The following is a 10,740-nucleotide window of genomic DNA, read 5'->3' as shown; positions in this document are numbered from 1 at the left end:
TATAACGGATAAGAGGAAGTATTCTTTGGAGTCATACTGAGCGGGAGTATATAAGGACAGAAGGACAATCCCTCCACTCCGCAGTCATATAACACAGCATTATCTTGTCTCTTTTGTTTTACATCTTATCCTCTGAGAATCCCCCTTTTCCTCTCAATGTTATGTTCCGCCAACCTTAACCCTTTGCTGAAAAAAAAAAAAAAAAAAAAGATTCCGCAGCTGGGATTTCTAGTGCTATTCCATAAGGGGTCAGTCCTGCCCTGTTGCTTGCCCTCACAAGTAGCACTCCCCCTTCCCTTTCCCACCCCTGGAGTCGAAGTAGTGTATCTTTGAGTGCGTTGAAATGTCTTCTTCCCATAGCAACAGCAGAGAATCTGAGCTGAACGGTGGAGGAACACCTCCCTCCTTCTCAATGAATCGCCCTCCCTCTGTATAAGAACCTTTCTCTCCTATCTATGAAACCATCTATTCCAATGATGAGGTTTTACTATCGGCCGTCCTCAGCCCGTCCGTCCTTGTGCGTGCTCGCTGCAGCCATACACACACATGCATCATTTCTCTTATTTCCTGCATGTTGACCGTTTCTATGACGACCCCCTTTACAAATCTTATTCAAACAGCATACTACAAGAAAAAAAAAAAAAAACAATATAAAATACTCACTTGTAAGGCAAAGCAATGGAGATGTCAGCCGGTGTAGTAACACGGGGATTGTTGTTTTTCTGCCTATCTTGTGTAAGTACAGAGATCAGAGTTACACAATTTCCCAGCCACGTTTCCTGCTGAAATTTATAGATTTAACCCCTTATGTGGTCTCCTGTAAAATTCTGTATATCTGATACTGCAAAGAACTAAGATGGACTGACACAATATAAATAGCATATGATAGGTGAGATCCCACTATTAGACTAGACAAGCAGGGAATGGATCGGTTTATTCCTAGACCTCTGGTACTGCATGTCCCTTTGAGTGACCTTTTTGTATTGCAAGGATGTTCCTACGTCTTTTTTTTACTTTAGCCATAAAATCCCATTTATGTACTGCACCTCATATCATGTATGTGTCTTTCTCATTCTCAGCGTTTCAGGGAGCGGGGCCATTGCTGAGATGCCAGTAGAACACACACAGGACTTCTTACTGTACTACTCTAGCCAATCACAGCACAGTACATACTCCTCTTAGATGGAGCTGCACTGTTTGCCAGTAGTACATGCAGAGGACTTCTTCCCTCACTTTTCTACCCTATCACAGCACATCACATACTCCTCTCTGCTAGAGCTGGGATGTGTAGCAGTAGTATACACACAGAGGACTTCCTCCTGTACTTCTTTACCCAATCACAGCACATTACATACTCCTCTCTGCTACAGCTGGGATGTTTAGCAGTAGTATACACACAGAGGACTTCCTCCTGTACTTCTTTAGCCAATCACAGCACATTACATACTCCTCTCTGCTACAGCTGGGCTGTTTAGCAGTAGTATACACACAGAGGACTTCCTCCTGTACTTCTTTAGCCAATCACAGCACAATACATAATCCTCTCTGCTAGAGCTGGGCTGTTTGCCAGTAGTACACACAGAGATATTCTTCCCTTACTTTTCTAGACAATCACAGCACAATACATTCTGCTACTTTCTGCTTGGTTGATTGCCAGTAGTACACACAGCACTTGTTCCGTTACTTCTCTAGCCAATACATACTCTTCTCTTCTACCACTGAGCTGTTTGGTAATAGTATACACACAGGACTTCCTCCTGTACTATAGCCAATCACAGCACATCACATACTCCCCTCTGCTACAGCTGGGCTTTTGGCCAGTAGTATACACACAGGACTTCCTCCCTTACTTTTCTAGCCAATTATAGCACAGTAAATACTTTCTGCTAGGTTGTTTGCCAGTAGTACACACACAGGACCTGTTCCGTTACTTCCCTAGCCAATCACAGCACAATACATACTCCTCTCTGCTACAGCTGGGCTGTTGGCCAGTAGTACACACACAGTACTTCCTCCCTTAATTTTCTAACCAATCACAGCACAATACATACTCCTGTCTGCTAGAGCTGGGCTGTTGGCCTGTAGTATACACACAGTATTTTCTCCCTTACTTTTCTAACCAATCACAGCACAATACATACTCCTGTCTGCTAGAGCTGGGCTCTTTAGCAGTAGTAAATACACAGGACTTCCTCCCTTACTTTTCTAGCCAATTATAGCACAGTAAATACTTTCTGCTAGGTTTTTTGCCAGTAGTTCACACACAGGACCTGTTCCGTTACTTCCCCAGCCAATCACAGCACAATGCATATTCCTATCTGCTACTGCTGAGCTGTTTGCCAGTAGTACACACTCAGGATTTCTTACCCTACTTCTCTAGTCCTTCACAGCACATTACATATTGCTCTCGGCTAGAGCTGGATTATTTGCCAATAGTATACACACAGTTGTCTATCCAATCACAACACAGCACATACTTCACTCTGCTATGACATAATATAGTGCTGGAAAAAGTGCAGTGAACTGATTGAAACTGCGCTGCGCTAATTACTTACACAGTACATGCTTATAGATGGCATATCGGGGAAAGGGGGTTATGCACTGGATTTGCAAGGTACTAGGTGAGCAGAAATTAAATAAGCAACAGCAGAGCAGGGAATGGTTATACTAAGCACTCCAGCGAATGCTGCTAAGTTGGGAAAGAAAGTCTTGATTTATCTTAAAGAGACAGAAAGAATCCTCTGGAGAAAAGACACAGCTTGCAGGTACACAGTCTTTCTCTCTCAGTCCCTCTTCTGCACAGAGCACATACTTTGCCCCACACCCATTTCCCATGTTTTGTCTTGCTGTGTCTGTTACTAAAGACAGAATTCCCCTAAAAACGGGAAGTGAGTAGCATATTGCTGAAAAGCGAGAAACCTAGTGGCCAAGACCTTAGAGCATTTTTTGAGGGGTAAGAAGTCATTGTAGTGAATTGAGTGATTTACAAGAATGTTAGGGATCATGCAAACTATGAAATCGAGGAAAGCTGTTTGAAACAGTGACCATTTAAGATGATATACTCTACAAAAGACAAATGGTGACTAACAGACAAGCTCTACACCAGGGGTGGGGAACCTCCGGCCCGCGGGCCGCATCCGGCCCCTGAGACCTCCCGATGCGGCCCGCGGCCCGCAGCTCCCCTGTGATGCTCGCCGCTCTGCTGGGGAAGAAGCCGGCATACACCGCATCCTCCGGTGTCTGTGACAGCTGGCGGACACCGGAGGATGCTGTCTGTGCCGGCTTCTTCCCCAGCAGAGCGGCGCGTGTCTTTAGTCTCTTGCGGGCCGCGCGCGATGACGTCATTTCATCGCGCGCTGCCTGCAGGAGAAGACCGGCACAGAGGACCTGGGAGAGAAGAGGTCCTGGACAGCGTGGGAGCGGAGGTAAGGTGAGAGGAATGTTTATTTTTTTATTTGGGGGTTAACTAGGATCCCAGGGACATGACTGATGGGGGGGGATAACTAGGCTACCAGGGACATGACTGATGGGGGGGACAACTAGGCTACCAGGGACATGACTGATGGGGGGACAACTAGGCTACCAGGGACATGACTGATGGGGGGACAACTAGGCTACCAGGGACATGACTGATGGGGGGGGGGGGGGGCAACTAGGCTACCAGGGACATGACTGATGGGGGGGGGACAACTAGGCTACCAGGGACATGACTGATGGGGGGGGGGGGACAACTAGGCTACCAGGGACATGACTGATGGGGGGGGGGGCAACTAGGCTACCAGGGACATGACTGATGGGGGGGACAACTAGGCTACCAGGGACATGACTGATGGGGGGGGACAACTAGGCTACCAGGGACATGACTGATGGGGGGGGACAACTAGGCTACCAGGGACATGACTGATGGGGGGGGGGGGACAACTAGGCTACCAGGGACATGACTGATGGGGGGACAACTAGGCTAGCAGGGACATGACTGATGGGGGGACAACTAGGCTACCAGGGACATGACTGATGGGGGGACAACTAGGCTACCAGGGACATGACTGATGGGGGGGGGGCAACTAGGCTACCAGGGACATGACTGATGGGGGGGGACAACTAGGCTACCAGGGACATGACTGATGGGGGGGGGGCAACTAGGCTACCAGGGACATGACTGATGGGGGGGACAACTAGGCTACCAGAGACATGACTGATGGGGGGGACAACTAGGCTACCAGGGACATGACTGATGGGGGGGGGGACAACTAGGCTACCAGGGACATGACTGATGGGGGGGGACAACTAGGCTACCAGGGACATGACTGATGGGGGGACAACTAGGCTACCAGGGACATGACTGATGGGGGGACAACTAGGCTACCAGGGACATGACTGATGGGGGGACAACTAGGCTACCAGGGACATGACTGATGGGGGGGGGGGCAACTAGGCTACCAGGGACATGACTGATGGGGGGGGGGACAACTAGGCTACCAGGGACATGACTGATGGGGGGGGACAACTAGGCAACCAGGGACATGACTGATGGGGGGGGGACAACTAGGCTACCAGGGACATGACTGATGGGGGGGACAACTAGGCTACCAGGGACATGACTGATGGGGGGGACAACTAGGCTACCAGGGACATGACTGATGGGGGGATAACTAGGCCACCAGGGACATGACTGATGGGCGAGACAACTAGGCTACCAGAGACATGACTGATGGGGGGGGGGAATAACTAGGCTACCAGGGACATGACTGATGGGGGGGAATAACTAGGCTACCAGGGACATGACTGATGGGGGGGGGGACAACTAGGCTACCAGGGACATGACTGATGGGGGGGGGGACAACTAGGCTACCAGGGACATGACTGATGGGGGGGACAACTAGGCTACCAGAGACATGACTGATGGGGGGGGAATAACTAGGCTACCAGGGACATGCCTGATGGGGGGGGAATAACTAGGCTACCAGGGACATGACTTGGGGGTTAACTAGACTACAAGGGGCATCACTGGGGGTTAACTACAATAGCAGGGGCACTAGGGGAACAATACTATGCCTTGTCCTGGGTGCTGCAAACCCCCGCTACTAACTGCCGCGCACGGTATGCGGCCCTCGAATGATTTTATTAATGCCCGACCGGCCCTTGACATGGAAAAGGTTCCCCACCCCTGCTCTACACCAAGGTGGCTGCAACGTCTGACACAGGCAGCATCTGTACCACTCTCTGCCTGTGCCAGAAGACAGAAGAGGAGAGCACTCACCAGGAGAGGAGCAGCAATGGGGGAGCATGTAAGAGCAGAGTCTGTTTTTGCTATTTTATTTTTATCTAGTTATTAGAGATGAGCGAGTAGTGAAATATTCAACTTTCGAGAATTCGAATCGAATAGGCACCGATATTCGACTTTTCGAACGAATATTCAATCCCATTATAGTCCATAGGAAAAAAATTCTCGGCATTTGGAAATTCAAATTCGACCACTTGGAGGTCACCAAGTTCCCCATAAAACCTCCCTAATTGATGCCAACACCTCCGGAATGACACTGTGACATCTGGGGGAGCATGCCTGGGTGCACCCAACACCCCAAAATCGCAGTATAATGCCACTCTCCGCAGTTGCTAAGGAAAAATATTTGCGAACGCTTTCCGAATGTTTACGGCAATGTTCACACATTGCCTTCGTATTTTGCGCAGCGTTACATACATGATTCCAATGTGCGTCCGTAGAGCGTCACGTTATTCGCCCGTATCATGCATTACGCTGTACGAACACTAGGCCGCAGCAGAGCAGAGATTAGGCAACTGGCACTATAGGTATTACGTGCCTTTTACTGGGCAACTGGCACAATAGGTATCACGTGCCTTTTACTGGGCAACTGGCACAATAGGTATCACTTGCCTTTTACTGGGCAACTGGCACTATAGGTATTACGTGCCTTTTACTGGGCAACTGGCACAATAGGTATCACTTGCCTTTTACTGGGCAACTGGCACTATAGGTATTACGTGCCTTTTACTGGGCAACTGGCACAATAGGTATCACGTGCCTTTTACTGGGCAACTGGCACAATAGGTATCACTTGCCTTTTACTGGGCAACTGGCACAATAAGGTATCACGTGCCTTTTACTGGGCAACTGGCACAATAGGTATCACTTGCCTTTTACTGGGCAACTGGCACAATAAGGTATCACGTGCCTTTTACTGGGCAACTGGCACAATATGTATAACGTTTACGCGCCCTTAGTGGGCTAAACCAGGGACACTATAAGTCACTTGTACACACAGGGTACTGGAATGAATACAGCTGCTGCTGCTGCTGCTGCTGTTATATCATCTATTTCTTAGCACTGAGAAGTGCTTTGGATGCAGACTCCAGAGATGACTTTTTCGCTGGATCTTAGCCCTGAAAAGGACTTTTGGGTTCTGTAGTAATCCTGCCTAGCCAAAATGCTAATAAAACCTATCTCTTCCTGCTCGAAGATCTCTCCCTGGCTAGGTTAAAAGCGCATCTGCGGTCGAGAGGCGGAAGTCAATTATTAAATATTCGAGGTCATGTGGTTCAGCCATCCAATGAGTGTAGACGCCCTGCGTGCATACTCCCAGGGTCCCTCACGGCCTCCCTGCATGGTGATTGGATTAAAAAAAAGCGCCAAGTGCGATGGGAGGGCTTTCGAATGTTTCCCGCATATTCGTCACACTATTCGATTGAATTCGAATCTTTAGAATATCGCAATATTCGATCGAATACCATCTCAATCGAATCGTATTCGCTCATCTCTACTAGTCATTATAGGGGCCGGTCACTACTATATGGGGGCAACACACAGGGGGCAGCCGCAAAGGGGGCCATCTACTATAGGGGGCAGCAGCACAGGGGGCCATCTACTATAGGGGGCAGCAGCACAGGGGGACATCTACTATAGGGGGCTGCACAGGGGCCCATCCACTATATGCCGACTGCACAAAGGGGGAGATTTACTATACAGGGGAAGCACAGAGGTGGCATCTACTGTATGCAGGATGCACAAGGGGGGGGGCATTTACTATATGGGGTTTGCACAGAGAGGTCCCATTTACTATATGAAGGATGCACAGAGGGGGACTGCTTTTAAATGCGAGATGCACATAGGTGGTTATCTTCTATATGTGAGATGCACAGAGGGGGTCCATATACCATATAGTATTACCTCTCTGTGCTTCCTCCCTGACTCTTTGCATTTCAGTAACACCCCAGGGCTGGATTCTGTCCCCTTTCGCTGTACGAATCTTGCACATGCGCTATTGCTAGTGAGGCAGCACAGGCACACTGATGCAAGCAAGTTTGTCGCTCTAAGGTCCCGCTGTGGAGGAAGAGGAGGTTGGGTTGACAGCCTGTGCCCAGGGTAGATTTAATCTTCCCCCGTGCTGGAGTCAAAGTGGTCAGGTAGGGACCCCTCTGTCATCACATCGGGTGAATGCAATGTGATTGCAGAGGGCTGACAGATTTACCATTGCAGATAGGAGGCAAAAAAAAAAAAAGGAAAAACATAAAAACTAGGTAACTACAAAACTAACATATTATTTACCCAGTACATTGAATACCTCTATTTCATCCCACTTAACAAAAATTAGAAAATATGTACTGTACTAATGGGGGCCTCAATACAATCCTGAGAACAGTCCTAACACATCACAAACACTCCCAGTCAGAAAACCCCCTCTCGCAGAGGATTCCTAATGCCCCAAGCCACATCTCAGGCCGGGCCTAGTAAATACAGCCATAATTCCGTTGCCTGCACCCTGCTGGATTGGGCATTGCAGAGAATTAAGGAGACCCTCCGGAGGTAAGAAATCCTGCTGGGAGCCAACCGGTGTGAAGCAACCTCTCTAAATTACTTAGCCTTGCCAAAGAACGGAGAAGAACGACGACAGAGACTCCTATCTCACATCTCTCCCTTTGCACTTATCATTTACTGCCATATTTGTGGCTCTTTTCCAATTAAACTGTGAGATGTCCTTTACTAAACTGAAAGAGAGCGGCTGCCTCCTTTTGTTAATACTCAGTGTCCGATGTGATTGTACATCCCAACTTCCATCAGTCGTCATAGGGGAATCAAGACCATCACCTATAGTGCAACCCCCAAGTGCAACCCCCCAAGCACCCCCAGTGTAATAGCCATGTAATAGCCTCAGAAGATCAGGAGATCAGTACTCGGGCCATGAAAAAGGTTCAATATTTAGATGGTCCTGATTTACTATATTTGGGATGCATATTTGGGCATCTTCTATATGTGAGATGCACAGAGAGGGCCCCTACACTATATTTGGGATGCTCAGAGGGGGCCCATATCCTATATGGGGGATGCACAGAGGGGGCCCATATACTATATGGGGAAGCACAGAGGGGGACTGCTTTTTGTGCCCAAAATGAATGATCTAAACCATTGTTTTTTGTTCTTTTTCCCTATTCACTGTTATTACCCTGTTAGTACATACTGTAGCACTAATCCTATCTTTCTCTTATATATACAATAGATCCCTCAGCCTATATTGTCTGTAGCCCCCAGACAATAACGTCTATCCGCTTCCATAATAATAAGCTTTGGCCCACTCGGGAAGGCGCTGGAGCTGTGGTGACGCAGCAGTGACTCACTCTTCGAGGAAATAATCATTCACACATTTTTGGTCTCTTACATCAACCTCTGTAGTTTTGCTGCAAAAAAAAAAATTCATGTTTCCTTGCAAAAAAAATCCCTCTATATTCTATAATCTGAGGCAGTGCAAGACACAAACAAGCGCAGATGGCAAAGAAAATATTGCAGCATGTGTCGGGGGGGAGAGAAAAAAAAAGGCGTCAGGAGCAACTTACATACTACAGAAAATTTCCTTAGACAAAGCCTGCCCACACGTATGGTGGCACAATCACACTGGGGATGAATTTACAAGTGCCAAGCTACTGCTATAGTATGAGTCACACACACCGGCGGGAGGGACCTATACATCTCGCTCTCACACCTCCCAGCAGCCTCTCAGACACACAATGAAGCAGCCAGGAGCAACAAGTCTATTTCTCACATACTAGACAGAGATCTGTTCCTCCCTCGGAACTGACGGCAAATGGTCAATCCACTTAACCACATATATACTCTCGCTCCCAGCTATCTTCTCCTGCCATGTACCCATTCTCTCCATTTGGCTAATAAAAAATTCACTGTCATTTTCCTTTAAGTGTTTAACTCTTTAAGACTCAGAGGCTTATCCTATTTATGTTGTTATATGTAAAGGAGACAGGTGACAGGTGACAGGAGACAAGCTGACAGGTGGCTTATACAGGTGTAGTTTTCTCTGATAATAAGATGTTGGTTCAGGCAGAGCTGTGTTAGGAATCATTGACTCTCTATGCAACTATGCAACTGGTGTGGACGTTTCCTCCGGGCCACGTCCTGTTGCTACCTGTGCCACGGGCCGGGGTGCTGGTTACAGGTGTTATCTGCAGCTGGTGGGCTCTGGTGTTTTAGGGGCAACTTGTCACAGTGGCCAGGAGTGGTAATATCGACCCCCGGAAACACAGGCACTGGACCTTGGTAGAACTGGTGTAAGTTGAGGAGCAAGGTCCGACGCAAGTGAGTCCCAACTTAAACAGTGGTTTAACTTTACTTGAGAAAGCTTTAGTGCAATACACAATATAACAAAAACACTGCTCACAGGGGCTAGTGCACCAATACAATAATAAAAGACTTTTGCAGGTATACTTGAGGTAGGCTTAGAACAGTAGAACATCTGACTGCCTTCTACACTAGATCGGAGACCACCAAGTGAGGTAGTACGAATCCCAGGTCTCTGTCTCTGGGTGGAGCTGACAAGTGAAGATTACTCCAACTAGTGTCAGTAAATTACTTTGGCTTAGTGCACCTTTGCTCTATTTGGGATCAGTCACTCTTCCTTTCCTTTGGGGGTGACTGTCCTGACTGAAGAATCCTCAGAGTAGACAAGGGTTGGTCCTAGTGTCTGGTTACTCCACCTCTAGGGTTCAGCACGGCATACTGGCTGTTAGAATCTCATTTGAACTAGAACTAACTCTCCAACTCCTGACTCGAACTAACTCCCTCCTGACAGGAAACGCCTATCTTATATAGGGCGGTGTGACAGGAAGTGAAGGTGAGAGAGAGTGTCGTGTACAGAGTGTAAACACAGTTAGGCTAAACCTTTTGTAGCTGTGAACGGTGGAGTGAGACACCTAGGGGCTGCTGTGGAAATCAGCAGCTACCAGCCCTTGATGTGACACCTGAGAAAGTTACTTTACATGGGTGGTATAAAGACTTAGGGAACCACCTGTGGTGGTACAGTACACCTCTGCCTGGTGGATTGTCCTCAATTATTCTTTCTCACTCATCTTTTGGGTCAATCTCTAAATGTCAACTGGGGGAGCTGAATGTCTATAGGCCTGGCCAGAAGCCTACACAGTCCCGGAATAATGCTAGGGAGCACTGGCAGCAAATATCTCCTTAGACATGAACAAAAGCTCAGCAATGAGGCAAAATTATTTTGTCTGTTAGAAAAGAACAACTTAAAGGAGAAGTCCGGCGAAATTTTTTATTAAAGTATTGTTTTGCCCCCCAAAAGTTATACAGTTATACAAATCCCAAATTTACACTTATTACGGGAAATGCTTATAAAGAGCTTTTCTTCCCTGCACTTACTACTGCATGAAGACTTCACTTCCTGGATAAAATGGTGATGTCACTTCCTGGATAAAATGGTG

Source organism: Dendropsophus ebraccatus, chromosome 4, assembly GCF_027789765.1.
Source record: "Dendropsophus ebraccatus isolate aDenEbr1 chromosome 4, aDenEbr1.pat, whole genome shotgun sequence".
Lineage (NCBI taxonomy): Eukaryota > Metazoa > Chordata > Amphibia > Anura > Hylidae > Dendropsophus > Dendropsophus ebraccatus.
The sequence above is the reverse complement of the archived record's forward strand: the minus strand, read 5'-3'. Positions refer to the sequence as shown.